The following is a 16802-nucleotide window of genomic DNA, read 5'->3' as shown; positions in this document are numbered from 1 at the left end:
GGGTTGCCATCTGAGCTCTTGATATTCATACACGTGGCTCTCTTTTCTCCAAAGGTCTCTCTAATTTTCCTGTAGGCTGTATCTATCTTACCCCTAGTGAGATAAGCTTCTACATCCTTACATTTGTCCTCTAGCCATCCCTGCTTAGCCATTTTGCACTTCCTGTTGATCTCATTTTTGAGACGTTTGTATTCCTTTTTGCCTGCTTCACTTACTGCATTTTTATATTTTCTCCTTTCATCAATTAAATTCAATATTTCTTCTGTTACCCAAGGATTTCTAGCAGCCCTCGTCTTTTTACCTACTTTATCCTCTGCTGCCTTCACTACTTCATCCCTCAGAGCTACCCATTCTTCTTCTACTGTGTTTCTTCAGTTTTAACCTACAGGTCATAACCAATAGATTGTGGTCAGAGTCCACATCTGCCCCTGGAAATGTCCTACAATTTAAAACCTGATTACTAAATCTCTGTCTTACCATTATATAATCTATCTGATACCTTTTAGTATCTCCAGGGTTCTTCCACGTATACAACCTTCTTTCATGATTCTTAAACCAAGTGTTAGCTATGACTAAGTTGTGCTCTGTGCAAAATTCTACTAGGCGGCTTCCTCTTTCATTTCTTAGCCCCAATCCATATTCACCTACTATGTTTCCTTCTCTCCCTTTTCCTACACTCGAATTCCAGTCACCCATTACTATTAAATTTTCGTCTCCCTTCACTATCTGAATAATTTCTTTTATTTCATCGTACATTTCTTCAATTTCTTCATCATCTGCAGAGCTAGTTGGCATATAAACTTGTACTACTGTAGTAGGTGTGGGCTTCGTATCTATCTTGGCCACAATAATGCGTTCACTATGCTGTTTGTAGTAGCTTACCCGCATTCCTATTTTCCTATTCATTATTAAACCTACTCCTGCATTACCCCTATTTGATTTTGTGTTTATAACCCTGTAGTCACCTGACCAGAAGTCTTGTTCCTCCTGCCACCGAACTTCACTAATTCCCACTATATCTAACTTTAACCTATCCATTTCCCTTTTTAAATTTTCTAACCTACCTGCCCGATTAAGTGATCTGACATTCCACGCTCCGATCCGTAGAACGCCAGTTTTCTTTCTCCTGATAACGACATCCTCCTGAGTAGTCCCCGCCCGGAGATCCGAATGGGGGACTATTTTACCTCCGGAATATTTTACCCAAGAGGATGCCATCATCATTTAATCATACAGTAAAGCTGCATGTCCTCGGGAAAAATTACGGCTGTAGTTTCCCCTTGCTTTCAGCCGTTCGCAGTACCAGCACAGCAAGGCCGTTTTGGTTAATGTTGCAAGGCCAGATCAGTCAATCATCCAGACTGTTGCCCCTGCAACTACTGAAAAGGCTGCTGCCCCTCTTCAGGAACCACACGTTTGTCTGGCCTCTCAACAGATACCCCTAGAGAATTGAAAACTAGCCACTCAATTACTTCGGCCAGCGGATAGTCTTTTGTTCACATAAATAATACGATAACATCTGATCTTGTTTAGCAGTCCCAGACATATATGCATTGTACCTAATAACAGGCAAAGGTTTCGTAACTATTTGCTAGCGCGCATTCGTCACTTGCTCCATAACATTTATATGTTCTGTGGAAATGTAGGAAACCTCTCGTCGATCCTTCCATTTTCCAATCATAACTTCATTAGAATACCACGTAATTGTCTCTCTTCTCCCAAGTTTTGCCAATACATCGTCTTCGGGGGTATATTTTCTATTTAATTTCAGAGTACCTGTTGAAAGTGTTTTTAGGTTCAACAGAGTTGTAGCTAAATGAAAACTTATAATAATTGTCCAAGTAAATGTGGTGACCAACATGCAGCTTTACTGCCATCAAATGTAAAACGACCTTTTTCCCCCCATATCTCCACTTCTTCCTACAGCACACTTATTTATGAAACCGTCTGGATTGTTGAGCATTTATATCTTAATGCCATATTTATTACGTTTGCTTTTTATGTATTGTCCAAATGACAATCTTCCCCTCCAAAGACTCATTGATTCATCTATTGATAAATCTCTTCCCGGGTTATACACATGAGACATTCTCGTCATAAAATGATACTGCATATTATGTGGTTCTTTATGCCAGGACTCACCTGGATTATCTCGGGCTCTTTTACGTCGTCGATTTCCACACAATCGTCGTGATCCGTATCGTTAGATTCGGAACTGTTACGAAACAGATTCGAAAGCTGTGCTTCCACGCTATCATCACTCTGCAGTTCTTCTGCAGCCTCTAAATGACAATCTCCGTGGGATGCCTCGTCCTCACTCCACAGAAAATCACTGTCGTCTAGTACACAAAGTAACTGTTCCTCTGTCAATTTAACACTTTTCCTGCACCTTGTTACGTTGGAAGGTCCAGGTGTCGGTTCATTAACCGTCATTACGAACAATATAAGTTTGATAACTGACCACACAAAAGAAAAGTTTACACGCTTTGATGCTAGCTTAGATCCTGCAACTAGACTGAGTAATCCGACAGTGATGGCTCATGGCTTGTTGTGACGCTTATAAGTGTCAGCCGCAGCGAAAGTGTTAAGTAAACACTATCAGCAATACAATAAGAATCAGCTTAATTTTGCAAGGAACTCCTCGACAGAATAGGAGTGACCCATGAGGAAACTCTTCAGTTTCGATTTGAAAGTGCGTGGATTACTGCTGAGATTATTGAACTCGAGTGGCAGCTTATTGAAAATGGATGCAGCAGTATGCTGCACTAGTTTTTGCAAGTTTGATTTCTGTCGAGTATTAACCGAATGAAAGCAGCTTATTCTTGGGAATAAACTAATATTGATAACAAGAAACGATAGTAAGGAATATACATATTGAGAGGCCAATGTCAAAGTACCCAGACTCGTGAACAGAGGTTGACAAGAGGTGCCCGAACCACCCGCTTCTGAGCCAAAAATATCCTTGTAGAATGAGAAGAGTTACCCCAAAATATAATACCATACAACACAAACGAATGAAAATAAGTGAAGTAGAACAATTTTCATGTCGAAGTAGCACTCACTTCTGATACCATTCGAATAGTAAAAAAGGCACTTTAAGACTTTGAACAAGATCCTGAATGTGGGCCTTCCATGGTAGCTTACTATCTATCTGAACACTTAGAAATTTGAACTGTTCAGTTTCACTAATCATATGCCCGTTCTGTGAAATGAAAACGTCAGATTTTTGTTGAATTGTGTGTTAGAAACTGTAAAAAATTAGTTATTTTTTACAAGCCATGAACAGACGTTATGTACTGCACTATTTGAAACTGAGCCATTGTTGTACACAACATCCTTTACTACCAAGCAAACAGAAGTATTTTAGAGTTACCTGTAATACTAGAGGGCATATCATTTATATAAATAAGGAACAGGAGCGGCCCCAACACTGATCCCTGGGGCACCCCCCACTTGACAGTACCCCACTCAGATCCCACATCAGAGCCGTTATCAACATTGCGGATAATGACCTGTTGCTAAAGTAAGAGGTGAACCAATTGTGAGCTACTCCCTGTATTCCATAATGGTCCAACTTCTGGAGCAATATTTTGTGATCACCACAATCAAATGCCTTAGTTAAATCAAAAAATACGCCAAGTGTTCAAAACATTTTGCTTAGCCCATTCAGTACCTCACTGAGAAAAGAGAATATAGCATTTTCAGTTGTTACACAACTTCTAAAGCTGAACTGTACATTTGATAGCAAATCGTATTATATAAAATGATCAATTATCCTTACATACACAGCCTTTTCAATAACTTTTGCAAACACTGATGGCATAGAAATAGGTCTAAAATTATCTACATTATCCCTGTCTCCCTTTTTATAAAGCGGATTACTACTGAGTAGTTTAATCACTCAGGAAACTGACCATTCGTAAAGGAAAAATTACAAATATGGCTAAATACAGGGCTTACATATGCAGCACAGTACTTTAATATTCTGCTAGACACTCTATCATAACCATGAGAGTCCTTAATTATTGACTCAATCTCCTTATTGTCTTTATCACAGAGGAGTATTTCAGACATCAGTCCCGGAAAGGCATTTTCCAAGAAAGTTGTATGATTTCCTGTAGAAACTAAATTTTTATTTAATTCACCAGCAATGCTCAGAAAATGATTGTTAAATACTGTACATATATCTGATTTATTAGTAACAGAAATATTTTTACTGCAAACTGACTTTATATCATCATCCTTGTGCTGCTGACCAGACGCTTCCTTCACAACTGACCATATGGTTTTAATTTTATCCTGTGAGTTAGGTATTTTATTTGCATACCACATACTCTTTGCCTTCCTAATAACATTTTAAAGCAACTTACAATACTGTTTGTAATAGGCTACTGTAGCTTGATTGTGACTACTTCTAACATTTTGATATAATTCCCGCTTTGTTCTACATGATATCCTTATCCCACTAGTCAGCCACCCGGGCTGCCCATTACTGCTAGTACCCCCGTTTAGAATGTTCTAATGGAAAGCAACTCTCAAAGAGCATGAGAAATGTGTTAAGGAGTGCATTGTATTTTATCACCTATGTTGTTGTTGTTGTCTTCAGTCCTGAGACTGGTTTGATGCAGCTCTCCATGCTACTCTATCCTGTGCAAGCTGCTTCATCTCCCAGTACATACTGCAACCTACATCCTTCTGAATCTGCTTAGTGTACTCATCTCTCGGTCTCCCTCTACGATTTTTACCCTCCACGCTGCCCTCCAATGCTAAATTTGTGATCCCTTGATGCCTCAAAACATGTCCTACCAACCGATCCCTTCTTCTAGTCAAGTTGTGCCACAAACTTCTCTTCTCCCCAATCCTATTCAATACCTCCTCATTAGTTACGTGATCTATTCACCTTATCTTCAGTATTCTTCTGTAGCACCACATTTCGAAAGCTTCTATTCTCTTCTTGTCCAAACTAGTTATCGTCCATGTTTCACTTCCATACATGGCTACACTCCAAACAAATACTTTCAGAAACGACTTCCTGATACATAAATCTATATTCGATGTTAACAAATTTCTCTTCTTCAGAAACGCTTTCCTTGCCATTGCCAGTCTACATTTTATATCCTCTCTACTTCGACCATCATCAGTTATTTTACTTCCTAAATAGCAAAACTCCTTTACTACTTTAAGTGTCTCATTTCCTAATCTAATTCCCTCAGCATCACCCGATTTAATTTGACTACATTCCATTATCCTCGTTTTGCTTTTGTTAATGTTCATCTTATATCCTCCTTTCAAGACACTGTCCATTCCGTTCAACTGCTCTTCCAAGTCCTTTGCCGTCTCTGACAGAATTACAATGTCATCGGCGAACCTCAAAGTTTTTACTTCGTCTCCATGAATTTTAATACCTACTCCAAATTTTTCTTTTGTTTCCTTTACTGCTTGCTCAATATACAGATTGAATAACATCGGGGAGAGGCTACAACCCTGTCTCACTCCTTTCCCAACCACTGCTTCCCTTTCATGCCCCTCGACTCTTATTACTGCCATCTGGTTTCTGTACAAATTATAAATAGCCTTTCACTCCCTGTATTTTACCCCTGCCACCTTTAGAATTTGAAAAAGAGTATTCCAGTCAACATTGTCAAAAGCTTTCTCTAAGTCTACAAATGCTAGAAACGTAGGTTTGCCTTTTCTTAATCTTTCTTCTAAGATAAGTCGTAAGGTCAGTATTGCCTCACGTATTCCAACATTTCGACGGAATCCAAACTGATCCTCCCCGAGGTCTGCATCTACCAGTTTTTCCATTCGTCTGTAAAGAATTCGCGTTAGTATTTTGCAGCCGTGGCTTATTAAACTGATAGTTCGGTAATTTTCACATCTGTCAGCACCTGCTTTCTTTGGGATTGGAATTATTATATTCTTCTTGAAGTCTGAGGGTATTTCGCCTGTCTCATACATCTTGCTCACCAGCTGGTAGAGTTTTGTCATGAGTGGCTCTCCCAAGGCCGTCAGTAGTTCTAATGGAATGTGGTCTACTCCGGGGGCCTTGTTTCGACTCAGGTCTTTCAGTGCTCTGTCAAACTCTTCACGCAGTATCGTATCTCCCATTTCGTCTTCATCTACATCCTCTTCTATTTCCATAATATTGTCCTCAAGTACATCGCCCTTGTATAAGCCTTCTATATACTCCTTCCATCTTTCTGCCTTCCCTTCTTTGCTTAGAACTGGGCTGCCATCTGAGCTCTTGATATTCATACACGTGGTTCTCTTCTCTCCAAAGGTCTCTTTAATTTTCCTGTAGGCAGTATCTATCTTACCCCTAGTGAGATAAGCTTCTACATCCTTACATTTGTCCTCTAGCCATCCCTGTTTAGCCATTTTGCACTTCCTGTCGATCTCATTTTTGAGACGTTTGTATTCCTTTTTGCCTGCTTCATTTACTGCATTTTTATATTTTCTCCTTTCATCAATTAAATTCAATATTTCTTCTGTTACCCAAGGATTTCTAGCAGCCCTCGTCTTTGTACCTACTTTATCCTCTGCTGCCTTCACTTCTACATCCCTCAGAGCTACCCATTCTTCTTCTGTATTTCTTTCCCCTATTCCTGTCAATTGTTCCCTTATGCTCTCTCTGAAACTCTGTACAACCTCTGGTTCTTTCAGTTTATCCAGGTCCCATCTCCTTAATTTCTCACATTTTTGCAGTTTCTTCAGTTTTAATCTACAGGTCATAACCAATAGATTGTGGTCAGAGTCCACATCTGCCCCTGGAAATGTCTTACAACTTAAAACCTGGTTCCTAAATCTCTGTCTTACCATTATATAATCTATCTGATACCTTTTAGTATCTCCAGGGTTCTTCCACGTATACAACCTTCTTTCATGATTCTTAAACCAAGTGTTAGCTATGATTAAGTTGTGCTCTGTGCAAAATTCTACTAGGCGGCTTCCTCTTTCATTTCTTAGCCCCAATCCATATTCACCTACTATGTTTCCTTCTCTCCGTTTTCCTACACTCGAATTCCAGTCACCCATTACTATTAAATTTTCGTCTCCCTTCACTATCTGAATAATTTCTTTTATTTCATCGTACATTTCTTCAATTTCTTCGTCATCTGCAGAGCTAGTTGGCATATAAACTTGTACTACTGTAGTAGGTGTGGGCTTCGTATCTATCTTGGCCACAATAATGCGTTCACTATGCTGTTTGTAGTAGCTTACCCGCATTCCTATTTTCCTATTCATTATTAAACCTACTCCTGCATTACCCCTATTTGATTTTGTGTTTATAACCCTGTAGTCACCTGACCAGAAGTCTTGTTCCTCCTGCCACCGAACCTCACTAATTCCCACTATATCTAACTTTAACCTATCCATTTCCCTTTTAAAATTTTCTAACCTACCTGCCCGATTAAGGGATCTGACATTCCACGCTCTGATCCATAGAATGCCAGTTTTCTTTCTCCTGATAACGACATCCTCCTGAGTAGTCCCCGCCCGGAGATCCGAATGGGGGACTATTTTACCTCCGGAATATTTTACCCAAGAGGATGCCATCATCATTTAATCATACAGTAAAGCTGCATGTCCTCGGGAAAAATTACGGCTGTAGTTTCCCCTTGCTTTCAGCCGTTCGCAGTACCAGCACAGCAAGGCCGTTTTGGTTAATGTTGCAAGGCCAGATCAGTCAATCATCCAGACTGTTGCCCCTGCAACTACTGAAAAGGCTGCTGCCCCTCTTCAGGAACCACACGTTTGTCTGGCCTCTCAACAGATACCCCTCCGTTGTGGTTGCACCTACGGTACGGCCATCTGTATCGCTGAGGCACGCAAGCCTCCCCACCAACGGCAAGGTCCATGGTTCATGTGGGGATCACCTATGTTATCGGCACTATAAACATCCTGCCACTCTTGTTGCTTGACAAGTTTTAAAAACTCTCTATTGCTGTTGGATTAACTTTCCTACATAGTTTGTAATTAAATATGACATTGGTTTGAGTACAGAAGCCTTTTAATGTTAAAATTTGTGCATCATGGTCTGAAAGGCCATTCACACTTTTACTAACAGAATGTATGTCTAGTAATGAAGAATGAATAAAAATATTGTATATGGCTGTGCTACTGTTCCCCTGCACCCCAGTTGGAAAAAAAAACACAGTTTGCATCACATCAAATTTAGGAGACCTACCAACATCCTTTTTCTTGCACAATCATATACAAAATTAATATTGAACTCACCACATATAATTAGTTTCTGGTACTTCCTACAAAGCGAATCAAGAACCCTCCCTAGCTCGAGCAGAAATGCTCTGAAGTCGGAGTTAACACTGCACAACATTCAAATATCTGTTCAGTGCAGTGTCGTGATATGTCTATGGTCTCAAATGGAATACTGTTTTTTACATACAGAGCCACTCCCCCACCCCGCAAGGAACTCCTTGAGAAACAGCAAGCTAATCTGTAGCTTGGTAAAGGAAGCCTCTGAATTGTCAAATTATTTAAGTGGTGCTCTGAAATACCAATAATTTCAGAGTCGACATCTATAGGCAGTTCACTAACTTTATCTCTAATACCTCTTATATTTTGATGGAATATGCTAATTCCTTCTCTACTTGGAAACATTACATCTTCTGAAGGTGAGCCCTTAGTTAGAGGGACTTCCTTTAAGCAGGTATACTTATCAGCTGACTTCAGTCTAAAAAAGGTGTAGCTCTAACACCAACTTCTACAGGAATTTTTCCATGAGTGACACCACCACCACCCACTACACTGTCACCTATAAACCTAGCCAGCCTCCCCTTCCCATAGCTATTGAGGTGCAGGCCATGCCTAGTGAAACCCGATCTACTGATAGACCCAACGGGAACCACTGAGATGTGACCCATGCCCTCTGCCATCAGTGCCCTCCCCAGCCCCATGTTAACAGCCGCACTAAGGTGAGGCCTATCATGACGCTGAAACAGTTGCACAAAATGCACATTAGTGCCACCAGTTTGGGTAGCTATCTTAACCAAGTCACCACCTACATCATATTCCCCATCCCTATCAAGACTGTTCCCTGCTCCACCCACTATGCCTACCCGATCCCCCTTCAGAAAATTCTTACATAACTCTCCTATGCTTTCAGTCATCTGAGCCAACCCTGCACTAGGGTTCACAATACTGGTAACCTGGTACTCACTCCCGAACACTTCCTGCAACTGCTGGCCCACACCTCTACTGTGGGAACTACCTAACAGAAGAACCTTCTTTCTGCTAGACTTTGCAACTAACCTAGGCCTCCTAATTGCTGAGGACTGCTGCAAGTTACCTACATCTACGGCTACACGAGGCTCCACTCCAGTCAACTCTGACAGTTGGTCATATGTATGCAAAGTAAAACTGTCTGAATACCTCCTCTTCCTAGCTGCCTTCTTGCCAACTGCCAGTTCCCATTCTCCACCACCCTTCACCTGCCTCAACCTGTCTAGTTCCTCCTTTGCGCATCATAACGGCACCTGAAGGGCATACATCTTATGCTCCTGCTCCTCTTATCAACTTATTTCTATTACAGAGTCTGCAGACCCAGCAGAGGATCTCACTAAAATGACTGCATTCCCCCCAATGAAAATACTTTGAACAAATCCCAAACCGTAACCCACTACTCGCAAACCTATGACAAAGCCCAAACTTTTCACTCGTGGTAAAATTTTACAGTTACTGAAAAAAAATATACGTCTATGTTACAAAAGTTAAGTTACACCAGTAGTACTATTTAAGAACTAACAATAATGGTCTCGAAGTTCACTGCCTACTAAGAAAGCAACTACTTGTATTAATACTACTACACCACAGCTAATACCAATACCAACAAAACTTCACAAAATTATTAGCTAAAACCAAAAAATATGACTTGAGATCCCTAAAGACAAATATGAAGCTGCAGAAGCAGGGATACACTCATATTTGTGCTGTCATTGTTGTATATTAATGTGTTGTAGCATTAATTGATTACGTCACTGTCTTTCTCGTCTCTTAATTATAAATGGCAGTTTACTCACAGTTGTTCTGCGAAATCTGACTGATGGGTGTTACACAGCAGATGTTGGGATAAGAGCAAGCTTCATCTTCATGGCAGCTATGAATTAATGGCATGTCCTCTACACTTTTACCTGATCTAAACTTCATTGTTTTGTGACTTCCTATACTGTATGATTTCTTGAATCTTCTTAATGGGTTGAAGAAAACTTGGAAATCATTAACGTTCATATCAGTCTTGATTCGGAGGGCCCAGTCTCATATATTTCAATCAGTTACGGTGTATTACCTCTTACGAGCAGTTCTGCGTGATTCATATCTCAAGAAAACTCCTTAAGAATTATTGTTCGAGTTATTTATTCAAGTTTGGGGGGTTTATGTTGATATTAATGGGGTAATGGGATTTTGTGGCCACCAGTCTTTCAGAGAGTTTGAGAGTTTCATCATGTTCTGCCATTGCTTGGTGAGTAGACTTTTCATCTATGCAATTAATTTTGTCAATAATTGATTGTTTTCGTTGTTATGTTAATTCATGTAAGTTTCTTTCATTTATACAGTTAACAATCAGATTTTATGAAGCAAAACCATGTTTGCACACTGTGTAACAGTAAGCATTAAACATAATGAATATTATTTCAGTTTTATCTTCATTGTTAACATTTATGCTACAATGAAATGAACTGGTAATTATGACTATTAAATGAGAGGCAAATTAGAGTGAACAGTAACTGAGGACAATTGTTTCAGAGAAACTATCAACAAAAACTGAAATCTCTGTACAAATTATGATCACACTGAATCGTGTTATTTGCCTTCCACATTGTGCATGCGCAGTCCACTACATCTCTGGTAGGAGTGTACAATTCTCCAGCCACCTGGCACCCAATGAAATTGTCAGTCTTCAACCTACTTCAGACACACACACACACAAATACGCAGAAATGCGCTCGCTTACGTGCACATGCACGTGTGCAGTGTCTCTTATCAGCTTTTATTGTGATGGAGTCCTACTTTCGGTGTATTTTTCAAGTATAAAAAATTTTGGGGCATGGTTTGTTCAACATGTCGAATAGGACCATTCCCATCAATGGCTACATTTTGAATTTACAAACCACCATGAGGTGTTGAGGTGAAAGCAGAAGAGTAAGTACTTGGTCACACTGCCTAGCTCATTTAACTCAAAACTTTGTGCCATTTTTTAGAGCACTACAATGACAGAAGTAAATACCATTAACAAATTGGTAGTGCGACTCCACAGCTGCATCTAAAGGTGTAACCTTTCATGATGATTCCTACATTACTATTTGTTTTCGTTATGTGCCCTTGGAATCTGTGGTAAATGTTGTCTAGTACACTGTTAACATTGTGTGTATAAAGACACATGATAAAGCCAGACTTTTATGAATAAGTAGGTCTCTTCAGCATTAGACTAAATGTACACATATACTGGATAGTTATAATTAAACTTTCCCTGTTTAACACAATATAACATGTAAGCTAATTACCATACAAGGATCAAATGTGGTAGCATTAATGTCAAGGATATGGTGAAGAGAAATAATATAGAATCAGCTCAATTGAAATAATTTTAATGTGCTGCTACAGTACATCATGCATTACATACTGGTACCATTACTGCTACAAAAGGAGTTCGATCCGGAGCCCATCATTGTCCAGAAGAGTCTGAAAGCGCAGGATCATATTGTGCACAGCAGAACGAAACATGTCCGTAGGTATGCTGGCTATGCTGATATGCGTCACTTCAGATCAGCACAAGTGTGAATGTTCCTCTGGTAAACCCTGTCCTTAAGGTAGATCCACAACCAGAAATTACAGTGAGTGAGATCACATGATCATCCTGGCCATGCATTTGGAAATGATTGGTTCATAATTCGATTGTTTCCAAATGTGTTTTGTAGAAGCAGATGAGTTATGTTTTGTGGGGCCCCATCTTGCATGAAAATTCCTTATTACAATGTGTGTCTCTCCTGTAGGGTGGGTATGACATGCTGGCGAAGCATATCACAGTAATGCTGGCCACTCACAATACACGCCTTCGGTCCTTGAGTGCCAACCTGTTTGAAAAGGAATGGGCCAGTGGTCAACATAGCTGTGAAGCCACACCATACAGTGACATGTTCACCAAACAGAGGAACTTCATTCACAGTGACTGGAGGCAAAGATCCCCACACTTGAAAATTCTGTGTGTTCACCTCACCTGTCAGAGAAAAATTAGCTGCTTCTATCCATAGGCTGGTCCAGGGCCAGCCCTCGGCAACTTCAAAAAAGTAGAGAGCGAAGCTAACACATCATTGTGTGTCTTATGGTGTAAGCTGCTGTAAGATATGCATCTTGTATGGATAACATTTGAGAATGGTACGAAGCACCTTCCGCACAGTGGACCACAAGATGTTCAACTTGTGACACAGCATGCTACCTGATGATCGGGAATTGCATGCTGTGTTGTTCGCCATAGTAACAACCACTTGTGGTGTAACCGGTTGTCAGTCTCTTCCAGGAGCAGCATCCAGTTCTCCAGCTGATTCGAACCACTTCTCCATACTCCTCACTGCAGGTGCAGAAAGAGGACCCTTCCGTAATTCTTTCAGCCAGCAATATTCTCGAAGTGCAGCTACAGTATTACTGTTGTTTTGATCATAGAGCTTCACCAGTAATGCCTAATGCCTTGCTCTGTTTGTCCAAGCTCATCTTGACATGTTAATAAGTGCACTGCGACTGGTCAGGTGTGAGAGACTATGAATTGCAATGACTGATCACGGCACCTGGTGGCCATAGTTGGAACAGGATGGTGGTGCTGTGACACATGGAAATCATGCACCCCATACTCTGGACATTAATGCTGTCAAGTTTGGTACTCGTATGGTAATTAGTTTCAGAGTTCTAACGTGTTAAATAGGTAAAGTTTAATTATAACCACCTGGTATTACAGCATTTCCTGTTCCGTATGTCGTCAACTGTATGATGTGGAAAGCTTTCGTATGTTGTCAACTGTATGATGTGGAAAGCTTTGTTTATATTCAGTTTGTTAGCATGGCCCACAGGAAAGACAAGCATTGACATACATGTCCGTCTACGGTGCAAGCTGTTGAGCTTCAAAAAGAAAAAAAAAATGTAAATGAATAAGTACCCACCAACGGGGTTAAAATGAAGTTTAAGAAGTGGAGCAGAGCTGCATCACGTGGAGGTTGATATAGACCATTAATCGCTTTGACCTTATGTCAGAACAGCCTCAAAGTGCCCAGATAAAGAAAAAATAAACAGCTTTCTTTTATGCAGCAGCAGGACTGGCAGTAATTAAACAGCGCACCTGACCTAATGTTTTTCAGTGTGCAGAACTTAATAAATTAAAAGAAAAATGTATAGGTGGAGGAATATGGCTCGTGAAAGACAGTTGTCACATATGAATTTCTAATGTGCAAAGATTCAAACAGTAGATTTATAAACTGAAGGCTATCAGTAAACAAAAGGTAAGTGTGAATAGTAGGAAGAAGCCACAAGATAAGAGTAGAGAAAGTTGAAAGAATGTATGCATCAAACACAAGCGTAGACTGGGACTAAAGAAAAATGTACAAGAACAAAGAAAGACAGAATTTATATAATGCGAAATGGATAAAGGATCAGTTATATGGTGGGAAGTCAGTTCATAGCTTCAGAGTTGTACTACTATTGAAAGAAGGAGACTTCAGATTTACATCTACATAGGAACTATGCAAGCCACCATATGGTGTGTGGTGGAGGATACCCTTTACCACTACTAGGTATTTCCTTTCTTATTCCACTCACAAATAGAGTGAGGGAAAAACTACTGTCTTTATACCTCCATATCAGCCCTAATTTCTCATATATTATCTTTGTGGTCCTTATGTGCAATGTATGTTGGCAGCAGTAGAATCATTTTGCACTCAGCTTCAAAAAGGATGTTGCTTCCCCTCTAGGGATTCCCATTTGACTTCCCAAAACATCCCCACAACACTTAGTATTGTTTGAACCTGCCAGTAACAAATCTAGCAGCTTGCCTCTGAAATATTCCAATGTCCTTCAATCTCACCTGGTATGGATCCCAATCACTAGAACAGTATTAAAAAATAGGTCACACCAGTGTCTTATATGCAGTCTCCTTTACAGATGAACCACATTTTGATAAATTCTCCCAAAAGTCTGAAGTCAACCATTCGCCTTCCCTACCACAATCATTTCATTTCATGTCACTTTGGAATGTTACACCCAGATATTTAAATGACATGACTTTATCAAGCAGTACACTACTAATGCTGTATCTGAACAAAACAGATGTGTTTTTCATACTCATCCACATTAACCTACATTTTTCCATATTTGTAGCTAGTTGTTATTAACCACACCAATTAGAAATATTGTCCAAGTCATCTTGCATCTACCTGCAGTCACTCAACTTCGACACCAAAGCATCATCAGCAAACTATCACAGATCGCTGCCCACTGTGTCTGCCAAATCATTTATGTATATAGAAAACGACAGCAGTCCTATCACACTTCCCTGAGGCACTCCTGACGATACCTTTGTCTCTGATAAGTGCATTTGCCGTCCAGGACAACACACTGGGTTCAATTACTTAAAAAGTCTTCGAGCCACTCGCATATCTGTGAGCTTATTGCATAAACTTGTACTTTTGTTAACAGCCTGCCATGGGTCACCATGTCCAATAGTTTCCGGAAATGTAGAAATATGGGAACTGTCCATTACCATTCATCCATAGTTCGCAGTATATAAAATAGAAAGAAGCTTCCACATGGGAAAAATATATTAAAAACAAAGATTCCAAGACTTACCAAGCAGGAAAGCGCCGGCAGACAGGCACATGAACAAAACACACACACAGAGTTACTAGCTTTCGCAACCGATGGTTGCTTCTTCAGGAAGGAGAGGGAAAGACGAAAGGATGTGGGTTTTAAGGGAGAGGGTAAGGAGTCATTCCAATCCCGGGAGCGGAAAGACTTCCCTTAGGGAAAAAAAGGACAGGTGTACACTCGCGCGCGCGCGCACACACACACACACACACACACACACACACACACACACACATATATATCCATCCGCACATACACAGACACAAGCAGACATGCTTGTGTCTGTGTATGTGTGTGTGTGTGTGTGTGTGTGTGTGTGCGCGCGCGCGCGAGTGTACATCTGTCCTTTTTTTCCCTAAGGGAAGTCTTTCCACTCCCGGGATTGGAATGACTCCTTACCCTCTCCCTTAAAACCCACATCCTTTCGTCTTTCCCTCTCCTTCCTGAAGAAGCAACCATCGGTTGCGAAAGCTAGTAACTCTGTGTGTGTGTTTGTGTGTTTTGTTCATGTACCTGTCTGCCGGCGCTTTCCCGCTTGGTAAGTCTTGGAATCTTTGTTTTTAATATAGTTCGCAGTATGTCATACAAGAAAAAGGCAAGCTGAGTTTCGCATCAGTGATGCTTTCTAAAGCCATACAGATTTGTGAACATAAGCTTCTCAGTCTCAAGAGAATTTATTAGATTCAAACTGAGAATATGTTGAAGCAGTCTGCAGCAAACTGATGTTATGGATATTGGTCTGTAATTTTGCATGTCTGTTCCTTTTTCCCTTCTTATAGGCAGAAGTCACCTCCACGTTTTTCAGCTGCTTTTGACTTTGCACTGGGCAAGAGATTCATCATAAATGCAAACTAGGTAATGGTTCAGTGCTGTAGAGTACTCTTTGTAAAATCAAACTGGGATTCCATCCAGACTTGGTGACTTATTTACTTTCAGTTGTTTCTCAGTGCCAAGGATTCTTATTACTATATTGTCCATATTGGAATCTGTCTAATGGTCAAATGTCAGTACGTTTGTAAGATTCTCCTGCGTTATTGATTTCTTGAACGTGAAATTTAAAACTTTGGCTTTCGTTTTCTACCTTACCAGACTAGTCAACTAGGGACAACAGAAGTATTGGACCCACTTAGCATTTTTCATAGGACCAGTATTTTCTTGGGTTCTTTGCCCGATCTTTTGCTAAGGTATGACATTGGTAGTTGTATGCTTCGTGCATAGACCTTTTCACAGACACATGAATCTCTATTAACCTTCGCTCATCGTCATTTGTATGTTCTCTTTTGATCTGAGATTGGCAACAGCTTCTGCTCCCTCAGCCTCTTTCATATTTCATTATTACACCATGGTTGGTCTTTTCCAACCTTCATCAACTTATTAGGCACATAACTCTCCAGACCATGATTTATAATCTGCTTGAACTTTGCCCATAACCCCTACACATCAATCTTACTTGAACTAATAATGTCAGTTCACTCTCTAGGTGAGATGCTAAAGACTGCTTGTCTGCGCTTTATCTAGCAGTATCACCACCATCTTAGCCTCCTTATTAACTTTTGTGACCATGTTTGCTATAATGACATCATTATTGCTAATCCCTGTCTCTATACTGACATTGTCAATAATATCTGGCCTATTTGTAGCTACTAGCTCCAAGATATTTCCATTATGTGTGGGCTGCTAAGCTAGCAGCTCAAGACTGTTCAGAAAATGTGTTCAAAAGCATTCTGCATGACACTGTCTGTCCCCCCCCCTCCCCCCCCCCCCCCCCCCACAATGAACCCATAGACAACTCAGTCTATACTTGGTGCTTAAAGTTGCCTCCAAGTAGTATTGTATGATCTGGATATTTATGTGCTACTGACTGTAGACTTTCTTTGATTGTGTCTGCAGTTGTCACAGCAGAACCAGGTGGCCAGTTAAAACTTCCAACAACTAAC

Source organism: Schistocerca gregaria, chromosome 1 (genome assembly GCF_023897955.1).
Source record: "Schistocerca gregaria isolate iqSchGreg1 chromosome 1, iqSchGreg1.2, whole genome shotgun sequence".
Taxonomy (NCBI): Eukaryota; Metazoa; Arthropoda; class Insecta; order Orthoptera; family Acrididae; genus Schistocerca; species Schistocerca gregaria.
Note: the sequence above shows the minus strand (reverse complement) of the source record.